The sequence below is a fragment of the Aotus nancymaae genome, unplaced genomic scaffold (genome assembly GCF_030222135.1).
Source record: "Aotus nancymaae isolate 86718 unplaced genomic scaffold, 86718_ANA_hifiasm-v0.15.2.pri h1tg000040l, whole genome shotgun sequence".
Classification (NCBI taxonomy): domain Eukaryota; kingdom Metazoa; phylum Chordata; class Mammalia; order Primates; family Aotidae; genus Aotus; species Aotus nancymaae.
The window spans coordinates 59,000,924-59,019,110 of record NW_026988454.1 but is presented as its reverse complement, the minus strand read 5'-3'; the positions used below and the strand labels follow the sequence as shown (position 1 = coordinate 59,019,110).

At 40.1% G+C, this 18,187-nt stretch overlaps 1 protein-coding gene and 1 pseudogene across 6 annotated transcripts in view; one reads left to right on the top strand and one right to left on the bottom strand.

Moving 5' to 3' along the window:
• Nucleotides 1–18,187, top strand: part of AFG1L (AFG1 like ATPase) — a 251,746-nt gene that overhangs the window by 4,846 nt on the left and 228,713 nt on the right. The window contains exon 1 of one of the 6 annotated variants that reach the window (XR_010336655.1): nt 17,867–18,041. The exons of the other annotated variants lie outside the window; for them this stretch is intronic. The gene's annotated coding sequence lies outside the window, so the exon portion shown is untranslated. Of the gene's footprint in view, nt 1–17,866; nt 18,042–18,187 lie in introns of those variants that run through there. 6 annotated transcript variants of the gene reach the window in all.
• LOC105707402 (metallothionein-2-like) lies at nt 801–984 on the bottom strand (annotated as a pseudogene).

Below are 18,187 nucleotides of genomic sequence, written 5' to 3'. Positions count from 1 at the left end.
AATGGAGTCTCCTTGTGTCGCCCAGGCTGAAGTGCAATGGCATGATCTCGGCTCACTGCAACCTCTATCTCTCAGGTTCAAGTGATTCTCCTGCCTCAGCCTCCTGAGTAGCTGAGATTACAGGTGCCCATCACCATGCCTGTCTAATTTTTGCATTTTTAGTAGAGACGGAATTTCACCATATTGGCCAGGCTGGTCTCTAACTCCTGACCTCAGGTGATCTACCTGCTTCAGCCTTCCAAAGTGCTGGGATTACAGGCATGAGCCATCGCTCCCAGCCCAAGACTAGAATTTAGTAACAGGTATACCATAGTTCTTGAAACATAATTTCTGTCTCCAGTCTCCCATTTTTACTAAAGACAAATTATGGAAGACCGATTTGCTTTATTGTAGTTGGCCTGATATTTGTATAAAGTGCAGCAAAAATAATTATTTCTCACATAGGCTTTTGAAACTGACTTTGTTGGAACTCTGTTCCATAGAAGGAATCTCAGATAAGACTTTTTTTAAAAGTTGAGCCCAGCCATGGGTTTGTACCCTTAAATACCTATGAGTTGAGTAAATACCTCTTCTCTTGAGGTTCGGGGCTCCTAGGCCTATACTGTACTTCTTTACTTACCAAAGGTCAGGAACCCTGTGCAGGGACTGTGTAGACAAGATATGAGGCCAGTTTCCAAAGGGGCTTTTTTTTTTTTTGGTCAAGTTTATTGCCATTCCCGTTTCATAGAAAAAAAAATGTAGCAAAATCCAGGTTTATACAGTTTGCTGTATTTACATCTGGGAGCAGGGCTGTCCCAGCATCAGATAAAGCAGCTGCACTTGTCTGATTTCCCTTTGCAGATGCAGCCCTGGGCACACTTGGCACAGCCCACAGGGCAGCAGGAGCAGCACTTCTTCTTGCAGGATGTGTATTTGCACTCTTCATTTGCAGGAGCCAGCACAGCCGCAGGAGCTCCCAGGCAAGCAGGAGCAGCTGGGGTCCATTTTGAGGCAAGGAGAAACAGGAGTTCCCAATGGAGAAGCAAACATGCTGTGGCACAGATGAAATGTGTGGTCCAAAGGGGCTTTTATTGGCTCTATAAGTCAAGTTTGATTCCTTAAAGGAAAGCACACCATTCCGGTCAAAACCTTGGTAAAATAACCAGTTTCTCCAATTGTGCCTTTTACAAATGAAAACAGATTGTTATTGCACTTATGCAAATAACTATTGTCATAAGTTAAGATACTCACTAATAGTGTTCAAGTTCTGGAGAAATCAGGTAGAAAGAAACAAATATACTCCAAATTTTCTTTACAGGAATATACTCAATTGTTAAAAGCTGTCAATAGCTCGAAAAGTTTCCTAAACTCTGGAAGACAGAGTTTTGCTCTGTCACCCAGGCTGGAGTGTAGTGGTATGATCTCAATTCCCTGCAACCTCTGCCTTCCAGGTTCACACAATTCTTGTGCTTCAGCCTCATGAGTAGCTGGGATTACAGGTGTGAGCTGCCACACCTGGCTAATTTTTGTATTTTTAATAGAGATGGGTTTTGCCATGTTGGCCAGGCTGGTCTTGAACTCCTGACCTCAAGTGATCTGTCTGCCTCAGCTTCACAGAGTTGGGATTACAGGCATGAGCCACCATGCCTGGCTTTTTTTTTTTTTTTTTTTAATTAGAGACACAGTCTCACTATATTGCATGTTGCATGCCCTGGTCTGGAAATCCTGGGGTCAAGCTATCCTCCTGCCTTGGCCTCCCAAAGTGTTAAGATTACAGGTGTGAGCCACCATGCCCAGCCTGGTCTCTAATTTGAGCTCAAGTGATCCTCCAACCCCAGCCTCCAGTAGTAGACTTTAGGTGTGTGCCACCCACCTAGCTCTGTCTTCTCTCCTAAAAGCATTACAGATGCTAGCTCTTCCTGCTGTCTTTTGCCTCCCTTGCCCAAGGTTCTCTATTGAGGACTGTTTCTACTCCTTGCCTGGAGATACTTTAATTTCCAGAGTCTCTTTCATAACCTCCTTTTACCATCCTGCTTATCCATCTTATTTCTTCTCTTCATTGCTACCATCCCAGAAGCTACTGTATCAACATGTTATCTATCCATACTCTTGACCAGGTGGCAGTTTCAACAAGTTTTAAAGCCTGAACATGTACTTCTTTATAGTTGTTCCTCCATTTCATCATAATATAATTGATACCCTAAATGCAACTCCTGCAGATTCCATTTTGAAATTCTCCTTTATATATGTGTGTGTATAAAATTTAAACTAACATAACAAATAAATGGGTTTAAAAATCTTTTGAAAAAATTAGATCCCTTGGATGTCTTTATTAAATCATATGTGAACAGGGTGAATATTAAGAAGTTACTCAGTATTCTGGGCCATGCCTATAATTACTTCAGAATAGCTTTATTCAGATTTTTAGGCATTATTTTACTGATTTGTTATCATGAAATTTAAAGTAGTTTTTTTTTTCCTTTTGTAAAGTTATACACATTGGCACATTTAAGATTAACTAGCTTCTGAAGGAAAAGAATGATAACCACCAAGCATTTAGTGTTAATTTTCATAATTTTTCCATTTAAATCAAAAGCACCCTTTTAAAGCTCCTAACTCAGCCTTTTATAAATAAAGTAAATCATCTTGCAGTACACTCCTTGATGATGGCTTATGTTGTTTTTCTAAAGAAAGAGTTTAATTAAGATTTGATTTTCTTCTATTCTGTACTTTGTTTATTCATCACAGAATGAAACCTAGGTCTTTAATGTCAATGGTAAGTCTGACTTTTTGGGTCATTGATGACCATTGTGGTCTTCAAAAAAACAGCTGAATATTTATCTTTTGGGTATGATTAGAACATAATCTAGCATAAAACAGGCTGCCTATGACCTTAGCATGGGCTTCTGTCATTGCAGGGAAACATCTCTGGTCAGTGGCCACTATTTACAGTTTGTTAAAATCAACGCAAATGTACAAATAACTCATGAATAATTGTGAACACAGTATTTAAATGGATGTTTAATAAATATGCATTAAAAATCTAATTACAGTAATGAAGTTTACAGCTGAAATTTTAATCCAGCCCTTTAGAAATATTAAACTGCTTTTCCTGATTGTGCATTTTTCTCACAGCAGTTGGGTAAACATTTTAAACTGGAAATCTGAATTCCTTATATAGTTTTGATTTCATTTAACTAAGCATGTGTTCTTTTTGGCAACCCTCCTCTTTCTCTTTGTGAAGAAGTGAAGCTCCTTTATTGCATAACTGTTACTTTGAAGCATTTTGATCAGTTCTGTTTTAGGAATGGTAAACATGTGGGATACCAGATGACTAATAAAACCTAATCAGGAAAAGACTAGATTGAGATTTTGGTTTCATTCTGCAGTACTGGATCAATCATTTGATTTGGTATTTCCATTTCTCATCTGTAGAATGGGATTAATTTTCCTAACTCTACCTTCCTTGTGGGTCATTTATGAGACTCAAATAGGTTATTATTTGAGAAAGTCTTTTGAAAACTGTAAGAAGTGTTACATACATGTATGTAATTGAAATATTAACAATGAAGTGGTAGAGGTAGTAGATTCTAGTCAGTGAGTAGAAATGGAGTGAACTCAACTTTATACAAAATTTCTAGAGCCATTTTAATTCTGGAGAGGCTCATTTATATTAACAATGGCCAAGGGCCTAGTCTGAATTTAGTGCTTTGGATTCTAGAAAATGCAGTTTTGATTTTTCTGAGATTGTGCAGTGGGTCTCTGTAGATAATCAGGGGTAGTTTTTGTTCTCCTGGACTTAACTACTTTTCATCTAGATACTGTGAACACCTAGAGGTTCTTATAAATTATGAATTACCTCTTTTTTGAGACAGAGTCTTGCTCTGTTACCCGGGCTGGAGTACAGTGGCATGATCATGGCTCACTGCAGCCTCAACCTCCTGGGCTCAGGTGAGCCTTCTGACTCAGCCTCCCCAAGAGCTGGGACTACAGGCATGAGCCACTACCACTACGCCTGGCTAATTTTTGTATTTTTTTTTTCTTGAAGCTGTAAATCTACTTTATAATTTATTTATTTATTTTTGATAGAGACGAGGTTTCAGCATGTTGCCCAGGCAGGTCTCAAACTTCTGGGCTCAAGCAGTGTGCCTGCCTCAGCCTCCCAAATTGCTGGGATTACAGTTGTGAGCTACCATACCAGGCCATAAATTACTTCTTTTGCCATTATGTTTCAAAGAAAGCTGTTAAAATTTGATTTATACTATGCAGGTAAACTATCTTCATTTAGTAAGAAATGGATACTGGTTTTAAAAGGAACTGGAGTGATTGTGAATTATTTGCTGTGCAGCAAGATCTAAAGATGGCTGTTTTTTTTTTGTTTTGTTTTGTTTTGTTTTTTGAGACGAAGTCTTGCTCTGTCACCCAGACTAAAGTACAGTGGCGTGATCTCGGCTCACTGCAACCTCCACCTCCCGGGTTCAAGCAATTCTCCTGCCTCTGCCTCCTGAGTAGCTGGGACTATAGGCACCTGTCACCACGCCTGGCTGATTTTCGTATTTTTAGTAGAGATGGGGTTTCACCATATTGGCCAGGCTAGTCTTGAACTCCTGACCTCAGGTGATCCACCCACTTCGTCCTCCCAGAGTGCTAGGGTTACAGATGTGAGCAGCTGTGCCCAGCCTCTAGATGGCATTTCATAGAATTATAGAGTATTAGTGCTACAGAAGGCCTCTGGGCCATATAGTCAATATTAGACATGTAGCTTCTGCCTTAACTGCTTCTTTTTGAGGCATCCTGTTGATTTTTGGGTAGCTTTAATTTTGAGAAAACTCTAAGTAGGCTGAAATTTGAGAGTTTCTGTAAACTCTCGCCATTCATCTTGACTCTTTCCTCAGGTATAGTATATATAACACTAATCCTGATTCCATGTGAGACAGCTCTTTTAACATATCAAGACATAATATTTCATTCATTTATTTACTCATTTACTCATTCATTTATCAAATTACTGTGTGCCACTTTGTCCCAATTCATTTAATCACCTTTAAAATATTAAAGGCTTATTATATTTCTCCCATTCATTCATTTCCCACGTACTTCTTGCTGCCATCCATATGCTGGGATGTTGTATACTAAGTGTCTTGTTAATATCAGCAGTCTTTTGTGCTGTCAGTCAAGTCTCATAACATAGTTTCTAGATCCTTGAACTCCTTCCCTTCTTGACATTACTATCTACTTTCTGAATGACACTCTGAAAGTGTGACCCCCAAATCACAATATATTCCTTCAAATATGGTCAGCCTAGAGCCCTGTTGTAGGTTACCTTTTGTGTGTCCTGTTGCATTAACTTTTGGTGGTCAGGTCACATTCATATTTCACTTGTGATTCTTGGAGTTATTAAAACAGGTCTCTCCAGTTTGTATTTGATTTGTTATTTTTTCTATTTAAAAATAAATGAGGTTGGGCACAGTGGCTCACACCTGCAATCCCAGCACTTTGGGAGGCCGAGGTGGGCAGATCACGAGGTCAGGAGTTCGAGACTAGCCTGACCAACATGGTGAAATCCTGTCTCTTCTAAAAATACAAAAATTAGCTGAGCATGGTGGCACGCACCTGTAATCCCAGCTTCTCAGGAGGTTGAGGCAGGAGAATCGCTTCAACTTGGGAGGAGGAGGTTGCAGTGAGCCGAGATCGTGCCACTGCACTCCAGCCTGAGTGACAGAGTGAGACTCTGTTTCAAAAACGAAAAAAAAAAACAAAAAAGAACAACTTTTTTCCTGTGCATATAAACTGACTTTCTATACTACAATTTTTTTTTTAACCTTTTTTTGTTTTTTTGTTTTTTTTTTTGGAGACGGAATCTCGCTCTGTTGCCAGGCACCAGGCTGGAGTGCAGTGGCGCAATCGGCTCACTGCAACCTCCGCCTCCCAGGTTCAAGCAATTCTCCTGCCTCAGCCTCCCAAGTAGCTGGGACTACAGGTGTGTGCCACCACACCCAGCTAATTTTTGTATTTTTTAGTAGAGACGGGGTTTCACCATGTTGGCCAGGATGGTCTTGATCTCCTGAGCTTGTGATCCGCTCGCCTCAGCCTCCCAAAGGTTATACTACAATTTTTAAATCCAATCTACAGTTTTAAACATTGGGATTGTTTCCAATTTTTGACTACTATTTATAGTACTGCTCTGAATATGTTTGTACATATATTTGGTGTATATATGTATGCTATCTGTTGGGCAGATACCAAAGAATAGAATTGCTGGATCAGGCCAGGTGCGGTGGCTCACTCCTGTAATCCCAGCACTTTGGGAGGCCAATGTGGGTGAATCACGAGGTCAGGAGATTGAGATTCTGGCCAACATGGTGAAATCCTGTTTCTACTAAAATACAAAAGATTAGCTGGCGTGGTGGTGTGTGCCTGTAGTCCCAGCTACTTGAGAGGCTGAGGCAGGGGAATCACTTGAACCCAGGAGACTGAGGTTGCAATGGGCCGAGATTGCGCCACTGCACTCCAGACTGGCAACAGAGCAAGACTCCATCTCAAAAAAAAAAAAGAATTGCTGGATCGTATTTTATACATTTGTGCAGCTTTAGTAGACAAGACCAGTTTTCTAAAATGGTTATATCAATGTATATTTCCATTTCAATGTGAGATTTCAGTTACTGTGCATCCTCACCAACAGCTGATATTCTTTTTAATTTTAGTCACTCTAATAAGTGTATACTGATATCTCATGATTTTGTTTTGCTTTTCCCTGATACATTTTGAGGTTGAATACTTTTATATATTTACTGGACACTTGGATAGGCTCTTTTGTGACATGCACTTTGTCTATTTCTTAATGAGTTGTTCTTTTTTAAATTTTTTTATATTATTTTTTATTTTTAATGAGTTGTAGTTCTTTACATAATCTTGATGTAAGTCCTTTGTCAGATACATAGATTGCAAGTATTTTCTCCCAGTCTGTAGCTTGCTTTTTAATTTTATTTTTTCATTTATCTCTTATCTTATAAGTGGTGTAAGGCCAGCTTTTCATTTTTGAAGCTGGATTTCTCTGTGTCATCCAGGCTGGAGTGCAGTGGTACAATCATGGTTCACTGCAACCTGGACCTCCTGGGCTCAAGCAGTCCTCCCACCTCAGCCTCCCAAGTAGCTGGGACTACAGGCATGTGCCACGACACCCAGCTAATTTTTAAAATTTTCTGCAGAGACTGCATCTTTCTCTGTTTCCCAGGCTGTTCTGGGACTCCTGGCGTCACAATATCCTTCCACCTTGACCTCTCAAAGTGTTGGGATTACCGGTGTGAGCCACCATGTCCAATTTAGCTTTTTCATTGCTAATGGAGTATTTGCATGAACAGAAGTTCTAAATTTTATTCTACTTATTTAATATCAATTTTTTTAGAGATGGGGTTTTGCTCTGTCACCCAGGCCGGAGTGCAGTGGTGTGATCATAGCTCACTGCAGCCTTGAACTCCTGGGCTCAAGTGATCCTCCAACCTTAGCCTTCCAAGTAGCTGGGACTACAGGGTTGTGCTCAGCTGAAGAAGTTCTACATTTTAATGTAGTCCAATTTAGCAGTCTTTTTATGTGTGTCCTATTTAAGAAGTCTTTGCTTACCTCAAGGTCATGAAGCTATTTTTATGTGTTCTTTTAGAAGCTTTATTGTTTTACCTTTCATGTTTAGATCTATGATACCTCTGGAATTAATTTTCGTGTATGATGTTAGCTTAGGGTCAAGATGTATTTTTCTCTGTATGGATATCCAATTGACCCAGCAACATTTTTTATATAGAGTATCTTTTTTTTTTTCTGGGCCACTGCAGTGCTGCTTTCGACATAAATCAAGTGACCATGTATGTGTGGGCTTCTATTTTGTTCCATTGGTCTATTCTTGTACCAGTATCGCACTGTCCTAAAAGTAGTTTTTATAATAAGTCTTAATATCTGGTTGTATAAGTCCTCCAACTTTGTTCTTTTTCAAAATTGACTAAACCTGAGTTTTGATGCCATAGCCATTGGCCACATGTGGACACTGAGCACTTGAAATGTGTAATATGACTGGGAAACTACATTTTTAATTTCATTTAATTTTAGTTAACTTAAATATAAAATTTAAAAAGGATACTTAGGCTGGACGTGGTGGCTCATTGGGAGGTTGAGGTGGGTGGATCACCTGAGGTCAGGAGTTCAAGACCAGCCTGATCAATATGGTGAAACCCTGTCTCTACTAAAAATACAAAAGTTAGCTGGGCATGGTGGCAGGCGCCAGCAGTCCCAGCTACTCGGGAGGCTGAGACAGGAGAATTGCTTGAACTCGGGAAGCGGAGGTTGCAGTGAGCTGAGATCATGCCACTGCACTCCAGCCTGGGTGACAGAGCAAGACTCCATCTCAAAAAAAAAAGAAAAGGATAGTTAAGGATACTTGCTTCTGCTGTTGGAAAACTATTCAGCCATTGCAAAACTTTTAAATATTTTTGGAACATCTTGGGAAAGTGAACCTACTTTTTCTCAACTATAGATTTTATGAAGTCTAAATACAAATTAAATATTTTCTATGAAAATTTAGCTTCCAATTTGAGATGTGTTGCAGGTGTCAAATACTAAATCTTTAAGACCTAGTAGAAAAAAGAATGTATAGTATCTTATTCATAATTTAAAATTTTTATTACATCTTGATTACATGTTAATTACAATTCTTGATGTGAACAACTCTCAGGGGTCTCAGATTTTACCCAGCTTGCAAGATAACACTTTAGCTGGTTACTGTTTCATGGATATTGGCAAAAGACATGGAACTCCTGGATCAGAGACAAAGAACTTTATCATAGACCAGCAGGCAATGGGAGCTTTATGTGTGCCTCAGTTCCCCTTGTTCCTCAAGTCCTATAGGGCTATTCAGAGATTGGCCCAGGTGGGTGATGTATATTCAGCAGGTTTGTGTCACATTTGAGGAACCCCAAGCTTAGGAAACCTCATCTTTTATAACGGTTGCAAACAAGCCTTCCCAGCTTTTTACCTGGGGGGAGATGTTATTATACTAGACAGCAAATAAGCCTGCATCATTTACATTTCCATCAGCAGTATATGGGGGTTCTAATTTCTCTGCACATTCTCCAGCACTAGTTATTGTCTATCTTTCTTATCATTGCTATCCTAGTAGATAGATGTGAAATGGTATCTGATTTTAATTTTGATTTATATTTGCCAGATGACTAGTGATACTGAGTATAATTTCATGTGCTTATTGACCAGTTATTTATCTTTGGAGAAATGTCTACTTAAATTCTTTGTCCATTTAGAAATTGCATTTGTCTTTTTATTGTTGAGCTGCAAAAGTTCTCTATGTGCTCTGGATACAGATTCCTTATCAGAGATGTGATTTGTAAATATTTTCTCCCATTCTGTGAGTTGTATTTTCACCTTTTTTTTTTTTTGACACATAGTCTTGCTCTGTCACCTAGGCTGGAGTGCAGTGGGGTGATCTCAGCTCACTGCAACCTCTGCCTCCTGGGCTTAAGTGATTATCGTGCCTCAGCCTCCGGAGTAGCTGGGATTACAGGCGTGTGCCACCATACCCATCTAATTTTCATATTTTTAGTAGAGATGGTGTTTTGCCATGTTGGCCAGGCTGGTCTCAAACTCCTAGGCTCTGAAGCAATCCTCCCACTTAAACCCTTTTAATAGCTGCAACTACAGGCAAGTGTCTCATTGTGCCTGGAAGTTAATATTAGTTTTATTCTAGAATTCTTGTTGTAATTGTGAGTGGGATCCTTTTTTTTCTATTGTATTTTCCAAATGGTTATCTATGATATGCTGAAAGATAAAGATATTAAAATGTGTTTCTCCATTTCCAGTATCCTTCTTTTTTGCTTAAGAGAAGGCATAAGCCACTGCACTCTAAAACTTTTAAGTGGCTCCTAAGGTCATTAGGGTTAAATTCAAGCTGCGTATCATTGCAAGGCCCTGCCTCACCTGGCTCCCTTGTACTCCTCCAGTAATTCATCGCTTACCCTTCTCTGCTTTGACTTTACATGTCAGCCAAACTGAACTTGTTTTTGTTTTGTTTTCTTTAGTGTTCCACATTGTCATGTTTCTAGGCCTTCTTTCAGGCTAGTACATCTCCCTTCCTCCCTCCCTCATTTCTGTCTGCCCTTCTGGTCTCAATTGAAGCATCATTTCCTCTGAGTACCCTTCCTAAACTCCCTAACCTAGGTTACTAGCTTTGGCCCCATGATCTTATGGCATCGATCCCTTCGCCTTATGACATTCCACAGTTTATTAGAGTTGTTTATCCACTTATTTTTGTCTACCTTTTCTTTTTATTTTTTTTTTGAGATGGGTGTGTTGGTGTGTTGCCCAGGCTGGTCTTAAACCTTAAAAGTGATCCTCCCACCTCAGCCTCCTGAGTAGCTGGGATTACAGACACTCCATCACGCCCACCTGTCACTGCTTCAAGTGTAGTTAACAGCATCCATCCAGCTTGCCACTGATTGTATTTGCAGTTTCTAGCACAGATCTTTGTATACTATAGTCACTTTATCATTATTTTTGAACCATTTGTTACTTTACCAAACTCTCTATTTGATACTTTTTAAACTGATTCTTTCCAGGATAATTAAGTTTTTTGTTTTTATTTTTTATTTTATTTTATTTTGAGACGGAGTTTCGCTTTTGTTACCCAGGCTGGAGTGCAATGGCACGATCTCGGCTCACCGCAACCTCCGCCTCCTGGGTTCAAGCAATTCTCCCGCCTCAGCCTTCTGAGTAGCTGGGACTACAGGCGTACGCCACCATGCCCAGCTAATTTTTGTATTTTTAATAGAGATGGGGTTTCACCATGTTGACCGGGATGGTCTCGATCTCTTGACCTCATGATCCACCCGCTTCGGCCTCCCAAAGTGCTGGGATTATAGGCGTAAGCCACCGTGCCCGGCCTTGTTTTTATTTTTTATTTATTTATTTATTTTTATTGTTTTGTGTTTTTGAAACGGAGTTTCTCTCTTGTTACCCAGGCTGGAGTGCAATGGCGCGATCTCGGCTCACCGCAACCTCCGCCTCCTGGGTTCAGGCAATTCTCCTGCCTCAGCCTCCAGAGTAGCAGGGATTACAGGCACACGCCACCATGCCCAGCTAATTTTTTGTATTTTTAGTAGAGACGGGGTTTCACCATGTTGACCAGGATGGTCTCGATCTCTTGACCTCGTGATCCGTCCACCTCGGCCTCCCAAAGTGCTGGGATTACAGGCGTGAGCCACCGCGCCCAGCCCCCAACTAAGTTTTGTATGTTTAGTAGAGACTGGGTTTTGCCACGTTGGCCAGGCTGGTCTCAAACTCCTGACCTCAGATGATCCACCTGCTTTGGCCTCCCAAAGTTCTGGTATTACAAGCATGAGCCACCATACCTGTCCTAAAATACAATTTTTAAAAGACAGTGTTTACCTTCTATTGAAAGATTCTGGTCCCTCATTTTGCCTAAGTTCCTAAAGAGTATCAAATATAGAGGCCAGGCAAGTGGCTCATGCCTGTGATCCCAGCACTTTGGAAGCCTGAGGCAAGAGGATCACTTGAGGCCGGAAGTTCAATACCAGCTTGGGCAACATAGTGAGAACCTGTCTCTATAAAGAAGTAAAAAAATAAAATAAAAAATTATCCAAGCATGGTAGTGTGTATCTGTAGTTCCAGCTACTGGGGAGACTGAGTTGAGAGAATCACTTGACCCAGGAATTTGAGGCTGCAATGCTGTGACTGAGCCACTGCACTCTAGCCTGGACAATAGAGTGAGACCTTGTCTCTAAAATAAAGTAATAATAATAAAAAAGGATATCAATACAATAAAGATATTAAATCTAGTCCAACTTAAAGCATCAAAGAACATATTCCTTTTGCTATTATCACCCTAGCTGTGTGAAAACAGTGTCAATATGATTAAGCTTTATGACATGTGTCAAGATCATGATTGTCTTGCCTGTGTCAACAATGTTTCCTCTTGTGTTCTTTTTTTGGTTGTGAGATAGAGTCTCGCTCTGTGTCCCAGGCTACAGTGCAGTGGTGTGATCATAGATGATAGTTTATTTTGGCCCTGAACTCCTGTGCTCAAGTGATCCTCCCACCTCGGCTTCCTCAAGTGCTGGGATTACAGGTATGAGCCACTGCACCCAGCCTTCCTCTCCTGTTCCTAAGACGCAGTAGTCCAAGTATCCTGATTTCACAGGTGGAAGTACAAAGGCAGGAAAGAGTAAATCCCTTTTAGGAGCTTTGGGGAAGACTTTGCCAGAAGATAACTTCCCCATTAGGCATCATTGGCCAGGGTGGTGATCACATGCTCAGTCCACCGTGGAGAACAACATTATCATAATTGAGAGCTGAAATGGTGGAGTCAGGTGAGGAACCCAGAGATTATTACTCCAGAGCCCACGTTCCTTTCATTACTATAACATCCTGCCTGCCTGCTATGCTAGGGGGGCACAGATGCCACTTCCTGGCTTTGGGAACATGGACAAGTTACTTTGCCTTTCTGTGCCGCAGTTTCTTCATTTTTAAAGTAGGGATAATATTAGTACCTACTTCATAGGGTAGTTGTGAAGATCAATTCAGTTAATGTACAGAAATTCCTTAGAAAAGTAACCTGGTACTTAGTAAATACTCAGTAAAGTTTAGCAATTGCTACTGTTATTAGCTACATGATCTTGGTCCATTAACCTACAATGCTAACTCTCTGGTCTAAATCATAAATATCGCTCTCTCTCTCTCTCTCTCTCTCTCTCTCTCTTTCATTTTTCTTTATTGGGACAGGGTCTCAGTCTGTTGTCCAGGCTGGAGTGCAGTGGCACAATCATGGCTCGCTGCAGCCTCAACCTTCCTGGGCCCAAGTGATTCTTCCATCTCAGTCTCCTGTGTAGCTGGGACTACAGATGTGCAGCACCACGCCTGGCTAATTTTTATGTTTTTAATAGAGACAGGGTTTCACCATGTTGCCCAGGCTAGTCCTGAACTCCTAGACTCACTGATCTGCCCACCTCGGCCTCCTAAATTGCTGCCATTACAGGTGTGATCCACTGAGTCCAGCCCATAGATATCTCTTAACTCAACTATTTGAATAGTATCCTAATTTCTACTTCTACATAAAAAATACATAGTAGTTTTATTGAAAATAATTCACAGCCGAATGCGGTGGCTCAGGCCCGTAATGGCAGCACTTTGGGAGGCCAAGGCAGGTACATCACCTGAGGTCAGGAGTTCGAGACCAGCCTGCCCAACATGGTGAAATCCCATCTCTACTAAAAATACAAAAATTTAGTGGATGTGGTGACAGGCTTCTGTAATCCCAGTTACTTGGGAGGCTGAGGTAGGAAAATTGCTTAAACCTGGAAGGTGGAGATTGCAGTGAGCTGAGATTGCATCATTATACTCCAGTCTGGGCAACAAGAACAGTACTTCATCGCAAAAAAAAAAAAAAAAAAAGGAAAAGAATTTACATACTATATAATTCACATATTCTGCTTCCACTTTGCATTCCTAGTCTTATTTTCTAGAGTAATCTTTTATCAATCTTTATTATCTTTCAATAATATCTTGTACCCTGATCAAAACCTTCTGCTTCTTAGAGGGGTTAAGTTTAATTTTAAAATAAAGGGAAATAAAGAAAAGAATAATAATTTAAAAAACCTTCTCCTTGTTCTCAATCCTATTTACAAAATCTGCATTACTTACCATGGCTTTTAAGGTCCTACATCATTTAGTGCTTGTTGTACTTTTTTTTTTTTTTTTTTTTTTTAAGACAGATACTTGCTCTGTTGCCCAGCCTGGAGTACAGTGGGGTGATCTCAGCCCAGTGCAAACTTTGCCTCCTGAGTTCAAGTGATTCTTGTGCCATAGCCATATGAGTAGCTGGGATTACAGGTATGCACCACTATGCCCGGCTAACTTTTGTATTTTTTGTGGAGACTGGGTTTCACCATGTTGGCCAGACTGGCCTTAAGTAATCCGCCCACTTTAGCCTCCCAAAGTATTGGGATTACAGGTGTGAGCTACTGCGCTGGGCCTCTTATTGTCTTTTCCAACCTCTTCTTGTAGCACTTATTCTACATTGCTCATTTGTGTCAACCACATAAACTCCCTTTCTCTTCCTTGAAAATGTGAAGCTCATTTCCATTTCTACTTTGCTTCATCTATAACCTTAGGCTAGGATGTTTTCCTTGATATTCCTCATAGGTGACTCCTTTTGGCATTCAGATGTCAACTTAATGTGTTTTTCATAGAAAGGCTTTTTCCTGATAATCTGTAGGAGTCTCTGATCATTCCCTGGCACAGTGCTTCTCAACCTTTAATGTGCATGTAAAACACCTAAGTATTTTGTTGAAAATGCAACTTTTGATTCAGAGGGCTCTGGTTGGGCCTCAGATTATCTATGCCTGCCTGCCTGCCTGCCTGCCTGCCTTCCTTTGTTCTCTTTTCTTTCCTTTCTTTTTTGTTTTTTCTTTAGAGACAGGGGCTTCCTCTGTTGTCCAGGCTGGAGTGCAGTGTTATAATCTCACTGTAACCTCAGACTTCTGGTCTTAAGTGATCAGCCACCCAAAGTACTGGGACTACAGGAATGAGACACTGTGTCCAGTTCAACACTTCTTTTTTAAACAGTGGTTCTTGGGCCGGATGTGGTAGCTCATGCCTGTAATTCTAGATCTTTGGGAGGCCAAGGTGGAAGGATTGTTTGAGCCCAGGAGTTCAAGACCAGCCTAGGGAACATAGGGAGAACCCCTCTCTACAAAAAATGAAACGTGAGCCAGGGATGGTGGTATGCACCTGTAGTCCCAGCTACTCGGGAGGTGGGAGTGGAAGGATAGCTTGAGCCTGGAAGGTTGAGGCTGCAGTAAGCCATGATCATGCCACTGTACTCTAGCATGAACCATAGAACGAGAGACCCTGTTTAAAAAAAATAATAAAATAAAACATTGGTTCTTATCTTGTTTAAAAATCTGGAAGTTTATTTAGAGGACTTGCCTCAGATTAAACATACTTACATATAATTTTCTTTTAAAGAACTCATAAATTATTGACAAATAATAATTGTATATATTTATAGGGTACACTCTGATGTTTTAACAGATGTATATGTTCTAGAAAGATTAAATCAAGTTAATAACAAATCCATCACCTCACCTCTTTATCATATTTTTGTGATGAGACCATTTAAAATCCATTATTAATTTTGAAATATACAATAGATAGTTTTCTTTTAATTTCAAGAGGCTTCCAGACACCTATCTCCCCTTAAGTCTGTCATGGACGCTAACTCAAGACCTTGTTAAGAAAAAAAAACCCTATATTTATTATGTAACAATTCTTGTAAGGGTATCATGGACAATTTGCATTGCCTCTTCATTTTTGGATTGTACCATTAAGAAGAGCATAATTATAAATTTGTAATTACTTAACGGGTTCTTTCTGTTTACTGCCCAGACAAAATCAATCCCCTGAGACTGTGGCATTGCAGTAGAGAAAAGAGTTTAAGTGATGCAACGGAGTCCCACACAGGAGAACTGGAATTATCCCTCAAATCAGTCTTTCTGAAGGCTTGGAGCTGAGGGTTTTTATGGACAATTTCGAGGGCGAGGGGCTAGGGAATGGCGCTGTTGATTGGTTGGGGATGAAATCATAGGGTTATAGAAATCAGTCCTCATGCGCTGAGTCCACCTCTGGGTGGGACAACAGGACCAGTTGAGTCATGAGTCATGAGTCCAGGTGGGGTCAGTCTGAAAGACATTTCAGCAAAACCAATCTTAGGTTGTATAACAGTGATGTTATTTGTAGAAGCAGTTGGAGAAGTCACAAATCTTGTGACCTGTGGCCACATGACCCCTGAGCAGTAAGGGATTATAGAAACTTGGCCTACATTTTAGCAGAGTTCAGGCCCCTCCCATAATTTTATTCTTGTAGGCTTTCATTAGTCTTACAAAGTTGGCTTTTGGTTTTTGAGCAAGGAGGGGTTAGCTTTAAGGAGGGAGCAATAATATTTTCATAATTGCTTTAAAGTAAAACTGTAAACTAAATTTCTCCCAAAGTTAGCTTGGCCTGTACCCAGGAATGATCAAGCACAGCTTGGAGGTCAGAAGCAAGGCGGAGTTGGCTATGTCAGATTTCTCTTACTGTCATAATTTTGCAAAGGCAAGTTCAGTTTATTATATATTATTTGTTAATGTAGTGAGATTAGTTAAGGGGAGCATATTAGCATAAACTTGGGACTCTACAGCTTGAGGAGAATTTTATTTGTTTCAAATTTATGTTTTAAGGTGAAAATGGACTTCTTTTCTTGCAGATAGCATTTCCATAAACATGGTGACTGTGTCTAAAACCCTCTAGACTTTCTGTAAGATGTGTGGCATATGGCAAGCACCAACCTCACAACAAGACCAAGACAAAAAAAGCAAGGATTCTCTGTGTGCCCAAGGAAAGTGGCGTTATGACAGGAAGCAAAGTAGCTATCATAATCACAGGCAGACTAAGCTGATTTTCCAGAAAAAGGCTGAAACACAAAGACCGTACTGAGACTTGAATGCATTGAGTCCAACTGCAGATCTAAGAGAATGCTGGCCACAAGAGATGCAAGCATTACGAACTGGAAAGAGATAAGAGAAAGGGCCAAGTGTTGATCCAGTTTCTAAGCATCATCTTTTGTTTTATTATGCAGATAATAAAATCTTGAGGTTACATTTACTTAAAAAAGTTGGAGAAAATAAAAGTAATTACAACTATACACAAAGCCTGAGGAAACTCATTTTTTTTCCCTCTGGTGAAAGTAAAACTAAATAGGAGTAATTGTTTTAATATTGAGGAAGATTTAATAGGTTATTCAGATGTATGATACAAGATATTGACTAAATCTTACAGCAAGTGAGCTGTGGAGTATAGTAGGATCTTCCTGAAACTTAGTTTAGGAGAATATAGTGAAATAAGGTACAAAACTGAAGTATTCGAAAGAATAGGGCAGGCTTTTTGGGTTCCTAAAATCTTCCATTTATGTTTGTAGATTAGTGTGTGGAACTTCCGAATGGCATTTTCCCACTGTCCATTTGGAGTACAATAAGACAAATTAATACAAATCAAAATAATATGGCAGCAGCATCACATAATTTGTGTACACTGATGTAGTAACAGATTTAATTTAGTGCAGCTTTTGAGAAGTCTTTTGTGTTTCAATTTATACAGCTGCTATCCAGGGCTAAGCTGGCCAATCTGTCAGCCTTGAGTATCTTGGCTGACTGATTCTCCTTTTATCTCTGCTGCCTAGTGGAATTTATGCCTCATCTTCAGCGTACCTTGGTTTTCATTTCTGAAAACTGGGAATGAAGTCTACACTATTAAATCAAGATGTTAGGCTAGTGAAAATAAAAGTAGAAAGACTTTAAGCCTCTCCAAAGGCAGATGCCAAGAGAAACAGTGTTTTGGCCACAATCCTGATATTTTCTGTGACTAACTTTTAAACAATTTCTTTGTTATGCTATGTTATGTTGTGTTATGTTATGTCATGTTATGTTATTTAGATAGGGTCTTGCTCTGTCACCCAGGCAGGAGTGCAGTGGCACAACCTCCACTCACTGTAGCCTCAACCTCCCAGGCTCAAGTTATCCTCCAACCTTAGCACTCCAAGTAACAGTAGTTCCTACTAGTAGTAATCCCTACAGAACTACAGGTATATAACATTATTCCTAGCTAATATATATATATATTTTGTAGAGACAAAGGTTTCACTATGTTGCCCAGGCTGGTCCCAAGCTCCTGGGCTCAAATGATCTTTATACCTCAGCCTGCTAAAGTGCTGGGATTATAGGCGTGAGCCACTGTGCCTGGCCAAAACAATTTTTATTTATTTTGTTTTTATTTATTTTAGAAATGAGGTCTTGCTGTGTTGCCAAGACTGGAGTGCAGTGGCCATTCACAGGCATGATCATGATGCTCTACTGCCTCCAACTTTTGGTTTCAAGGGATCCTCCTGCCTCAACCTCCCAAGTGGCTGGGACTACAGATGTGCTCCACTCTACCCAGCCTCAGCTTTTAAAAATTAGGTATTATTTATTTATTTGTCAATTTTGAGACATAAATAAATATGCTCTGTGGATGGTAGTCTCGGGCCTGTTGTGTTAACCCTTTTCTGTACATTATTTGTACTAAATATAATCCTTTAAAGTGAGGCTGTTGGGAAATAGGGGTG